At 35.0% G+C, this 6,382-nt stretch overlaps 1 pseudogene; it reads right to left on the bottom strand.

The window, feature by feature from the left end:
• Positions 1–4,749: 4,749 nt before the first annotated feature.
• Positions 4,750–5,550, bottom strand: LOC107136997 (annotated as a pseudogene).
• Between the last annotated feature and the right edge of the window lie 832 nt (positions 5,551–6,382).

Raw genomic sequence — 6,382 nt, 5'->3', positions numbered from 1 at the left:
GAGAGAGAGAGAGAGAGAGAGAGAGAGAGAGAGAGAGAGAGAGAGAGAGAGAATTTTTTAATATTTATTTTTTAGTTCTCGGCCGGACACGGTGCTGAGAATCCAACCCTGGCCGCACCCACGCCAGGGGAGCGCTCTATCGCTTGAGCCACATCCCCAGCCCAGGGCAGTTCTTTTATTTAAGTTATTCACAAAGTTCCTATGATCCTTATCATTTTCAATGATACATACAGGGAATATTTTTTCCAGTTTTTAAAGTCTTTTTTTGTCTTTTGTTTTTGGTACTGAGGATTTAACCCAGGGGAGCTTTACAGTTGAGCTACAACCTCAGGCTTTTTAATTTTTTAAATTATGAGACAGGGTTGCTGAGATTGGCCTCAAACTTGCAAACTCAAACTCAAACTCAGCCTGTGAGTTTCTGGGCATACAGGTGAGCACCATCAAGCCCAGTCATCAATTGTTTCTTAACTTTTTAATATATCTTTTTACACAATAATACAGTTTAAAATTGCACACAGATCCGTGCAATCTTTATGCTTTTATCATCCCATTATAACATGAAATAGTTTTATGAATTGTTTACTCTGATTTAAATTCTGAGATCCAAATTCCTCATCTGTAAAATGGGTCATAACTTTTTCCCTATTTTTATTACATGTTTATGACTATCAAACAAGATCAATTTATTTCTAAGTATAGGAGACAAGTTAGTGGGTAGGAAATATTAGAGTAATGCTCTGAGCACATGCTGTCAGAAAATATTTAATGGTGTTTCATAGAGAATACCATGAATGATCCACTTGCAGCTTGAAGTTACTCTTAATGCCAAATAGAGCAGAATAAACCCCTTCTCTCTTGCCCTAGCCAAGCAGGCTATGCAGCTGGCAAAGGAGATTCCTGAGGCTAACAGAACACAGAGGCCAGTCAGAGTCTGCCAGAGAGGACAAACCAAAGCCTGCCCCAGGTTGAACAAGAAAGCAGAAAGTCAGTATTTTTTTTTTTTTTTAGTGTAATATTGATGGTAAAAACTTAACACTTTAAATTAACTTTGGAAAAAAAATGAAAATAAACAAATGAACTTGGAGCAGTTCCAGAGTTACAGATTAAGAACTTCCTGTGTGTGGAATTAGAATTCTGACACAAGATGTATCCTCACACAATCTGGGTATGATACATGGATGAAGATCATTATTCTTGGAGAACAGAATCAAGATAGAATGAGAAAAGAAACAATTCCTTTGTTTATAATGACCAAGGGATTCATAAATTCCTTCATGAAGAAAAACTGGAAATTGGCATAAGACCTCTCCACCCCCACTATGTACCATTGGTATTTTGTCACATATCTTTCGTGTGTGTGTGTGTGTGTGTGTGTGTGGTGCTGGGGATTGTGCATACTAGACAAGCACTCTATCACTGAACTACACCCTCAGCCCTACATACATCTATTTTTAAACACACACACCCCACAAAAGAATGAGCTTGGCCATGTCCACAAGTCTTTTTGTCACCTTCACAAAGAACTTTTATAGGTTTTGTACAATTCAACTATCACCTTGCATCATTTTTTTTGACAAATTATCTAGTTTTTTATGGAAAAAAAAATTGGGATGGGTATTCAGATATTTTTTGAATACTGTTTTGTTGAAAACTATTCAGAGTTTTTTTTTTTTTTTTTAACTACTTAGTTATTTTGCAGGTATGGAAGTGATTTAACTTAGCCATGAAAGTGGAGAGAGGGACATTTTATAAATAGGATATAGTCGTGTGAGAGCTGGAATCTCCATTTTATACATTTTATCCTTTTTTCTTCTTTCCCAATAGTTTGGCATAGTTAAATTTATAATAATGCTTCTCCCACTCCTGGTTATATTTAATTGGCAAACTTGACACATTTCTCCTTGCCCAAACTTGTATAACTTTGTATCTAAGTGTTGATTTCCCTCAAAAAGCAGACTTTGCAGGCAACCCTATGGGGTTCCCTCTGGCCCTGTGGGAGCTCTGTCTCTTTTTTCCTCATTTGACTAAATCCTGTTCTTCTGGGGATTGAACTCAGGGGCACTCAACACTGATCCACATCCCCAGACCTATTTTGTATTTTATTTAGAGACAGGGTCTCACTGAGTTGCTTAGTGCCTCACCCAGGCTGAGGCTTGCTGTGGACTTGAGATCCTCCCATCTCAGCCTCCCGTGCTGCTGGGATTACAGGCGTGCACCACCACACCCAGTTTATGCTCACCCTTTGGAAAAAAAAAAAAGCAGACTTTGCATAAAAATAGTTCATTTAAGAGATACAGCTTACACTGCTAGGGAAATAGGGAAGTAATAAAGGGAAAAGAATTCATCCCCTAGAGAATATACTTCTAAGCCAGCTACCACACACAGTTTCCATGGGACAACTCTGGGAAACAATGCCAAACATACACCTCAAAATTGTCTTACCTTTGGGGCTAGGATGGGGCTAGGATGTAGCTTGGTGGCAGAGTACTTGCATACATGTACAGGCCCTAGGTTCAAACCCTAGCATCACAAAATAATAATAATAGTAATAATAATAGTAATGGTCCTATCTTGGTCTTCATATATCATCTTTTGGGAATCATTATTTGAAACACTGTTGGTCTTTGTGAGCTGAGAGAGTCTGGTTTTTCACAGTTCTGGGATAAAAAGCTTTAAAGCATAGAGCTTGAGGTTCAGATTTTGAGAAGTAGTCTAAGCTTGGAAGAAATAGAAGAGCATTACTAGAAAAAAAATCACACAACTGAACAGACTGATTTGAATACCAATGCATAATTTTCAGTCCCAAATGAATACAGTTGGTAATCTCACAATGCTTTTCTCATAAACTCGTACCTACCCTTTAAAAACTCCATGTCTGATGACTACAATGTCTATATTACACGTATGTCTATTTCTATTGCCTGTTTTTCTCTTGATTTTTTTTGTGTTTTGATCCCACACACACACAAAAAATGATCACATCTAGCATGACTCATCTTACTTTTAATTCCAGAATAAAACATTTAAAGGATATAGATCCTCTATAAGGATTTAATTTTCTTGTCAACACAGTAGCATCATTCATCTTAATGCTATCAGGAATTGAGATCATTCTAGGCTTTTTTAGGCTTTGTGAGAGATAACTACTTTATCTCTAGTTTGCCCTCATTTCTAGATTGTTTTCAGGAATATCAATAGGAAGTGTAGGAGCATATCAATGTCTCTCTTCCTTGGTAGGTCATGAACTATAATTTTTTCCTACCCAATACCATGAAACTACCCAAAGTTTATCTTTTTAGTTTCTTAGAAGATGATTACTGCTTGGTTTCTTGCTTTTTTACCATTACACTGTTTAAGATTTTTAAAAATAAAAGCGTAACTTTATTAAACATACAAATTCAAGAAAGATTACTGAATAAAACAGCAGATCAAAAGCAATGGCATATATATAATAGTACACACATACAGACACACACATACTACATTTACTAAATAGATCAATAGATATACCAACTCATCAAAGTTTAAAATAACAAAGCAAATATTTGTCCCTAAGCTGTCTCTATAATTTGTGACTATGAAATAGAAACTTCTCATCATATCTATCCACCAAAACTTATTTATGATAGGAAATTTGACACACTGTCATTGATATATATAATTTTGGAATGTAAAACATATATAAACCTATATTTTAGGTCCTTTTCTGCTTTGCCTACTTTATTATCTCTTTTCCCAACCCACCTAAGACTCTAGCAGTCAGTCTTCTCTAAGGTCAACTTAGTCAAAATAGGATGTAGACATCTGGACAACTCTAGGTAGAGAAAAAAATCTCCAGTTAAAGTCTCAATTCTGTATTTACTCTTCCTTTTGACAACTACCTAATAATACCTAAGATGTTGTAAAACAAAACAAAACAAAACATACACACTCAAAAGAGACAAGGAAAAGCATTTTGGCTGTCAATATTCATGTTAGTCCTAAAAGTTTCCCTTTCTCAACCAGTGTGTGCATTATAACTTTTAAGTTTCTGACTATAAATACATAAACATTTACTAAAGCACCCAGAAACCTTATGGTAATCACCATATAATTTCCAAAGTAAATATGTTAGGTGGAGGTAGATAAGGAAGAAAAATCAAGAAAATATGACAATTTACACAAAAATGTGTCCATGAAATAGTTTTAAAAAATGCATAATTAAATTAAAACTTAAATGATATTTTGCTCCATGACCAACATTTCCTCATTGTTTTAGTGTTCATAAAAGGCATAATGTATACCTCTTGGAAAAGAAATTATCTTCTTTATGTATAAATTTTTAACAGCACCAGTGCCAGGTTGAAATTTCCAAAAGGACACATAGTTCATGCTTTCAGGAATCAGGAAACTAAGTCTTTTGACTCATTTAATTCCTATCACATCCATTAATTTTAAGATTTTGACCTTGAACCCATATGGTTTGCTAAAACTGCTTCTTTTTCTTTATGTGGCAGTGAAAAGTAATTAGAGAAACTAAAGCTTTGATTCAACTTGGGTGGGTTTAAATGCAAAGATCATGTTGTTAGTCCAAACAACTCTTCCAAGCATTTTAGGTGATCTTAGTCTATAGTTTAAAATCAACCACTAGATCAGATAATATTTAAAAAAAAAATTTCATCCTGCTCTGGTCTGTAAACAAGAACTCATGATTATTAGAAAAACTATTTTTCCCACTTCGCAGTACACAATAGTAACATTAATGAAGAACTACCACTGCAAGCTCATATCTTTAAAAAATGGATGCAACAAGCTTCTTGTTTGTTATTCTTTTTTTTCCACATTTTTATTAGTGTCTTATAGTTGTACGTAACGATGGAATTTGTTGTTACATATTTATACTTCCACACAATATAAGAATATAATGTGGCCAATATCTTCTCTCTTATTCTGTTTTTTTTTGTACCTGGGATTGAACTCAAGGGCACTTAAACACTGAGCCACATTCCTAGCCCTTTTTTATATTTTATTTAGAGACAGGATATCACTGAGTTGCTTAGGGCCTTGCTAAGTTGTTGAGGCTGATTTGAACTCAGGATTCTTCTGCCTCAGTCTCTGGAATTATAGATTGTGCCACTGTGCCCTGCTTCTCTTATTTTTGAAGATGGATTTAAATCTAGAAATTTATTAAGCAGGTTGTAAGCTCATTAGCTATCTAATCCCAGTCTTCTAAATCAGTATACTTATCAAAATGGCTTCATTACTGTCCCCTTTATATAATGAATTCCCTGAGTGATGTGCCTGAGCATTTGTATGATAGAAGAAGCTTTCTGGTCAGTCTTCTCTAAAAAGTCTGGGTCATAAGTACATCCTTGTATATGACTTGTTATTTTGGGAGTGTTAGAATCTAGACCCCTGAGTCTTTCATAGTTTCCTCAAGTCTTGTGCTGAGACTTCTTTGCTACATAATATTGATTTGTCAAAAGTTTTGGTAGCCTGGGTGGTTTCACTGGATCCCCAAATTGTCATAATTTGAGCTAAAGCAGTTAAATCATCACTTACTTTAAAAAATGGATATCAGTCTACAGCCATACCACCCTGAACGCGCCCGATCTCGTCTAAAAAATGGATATCAATCTGTATACGGGGCAAAAATGGGAGTTCATAACCCACTTGAATCAAATGTATGAAATATGATATGTCAAGAGCTATGTAATGGGGCTCAGTGGTAGAGTGATCGTATCGCATTTGTGAGACCCTGGGTTAGATCCTCGGCACCACATAAACATAAATAAGTGAAATAAAGGTATTGTGTCCAACTACAACTAAAAAAAAAAAAAGAAGAAGAAGAAGAAGAAGAAGAGCTATGTAATGTTTTGAACAACTAATAATAATAATAATAATAATAAATGGGTATCATCCACTAAACAAAGAAAGTAATGTGACATCTGTAGACCACAATCAATTACAGTATTCTGGATGCTTTATCGTACCTCTGGTGCTCTGAATCCTGGTATACCTGTCCTAGGCCAACCTGCTGACCCCTTGAAAAGCAAATATTGCAAACTTTATCCATTGGATAGCAATCACAGGTTAGGTTATCTGGGCAAGAACTGGTAGTTTTCTTTATCACACCACTATTCATAACTTTTTTGGGTAGTAATAGCCTTCTTTTTGTTGTTAACTTTCTCAATATTACATTCATAGTCTTTGCTTTAAAAATTTTACTGCAGGGCTCTCATGTGAAGTAGAGTTATATATATTGAAATTTCTTTTTCCAAAAACAGAGTTCTGGACAGAAAGACTTTACAGATCCTTCCTTTCCATCTTTTCCTTGTTTAATCTGAATTTGTACATCTGTGTAGTTTTTTTTGACAGATTTTTTTTTTTTTTTTTTTTTTTT

The sequence above is a fragment of the Marmota marmota genome, unplaced genomic scaffold (genome assembly GCF_001458135.2).
Source record: "Marmota marmota marmota unplaced genomic scaffold, marMar, whole genome shotgun sequence".
NCBI classification, from domain to species: domain Eukaryota; kingdom Metazoa; phylum Chordata; class Mammalia; order Rodentia; family Sciuridae; genus Marmota; species Marmota marmota.
The sequence above is the reverse complement of the archived record's forward strand: the minus strand, read 5'-3'. Positions and strand labels throughout refer to the sequence as shown.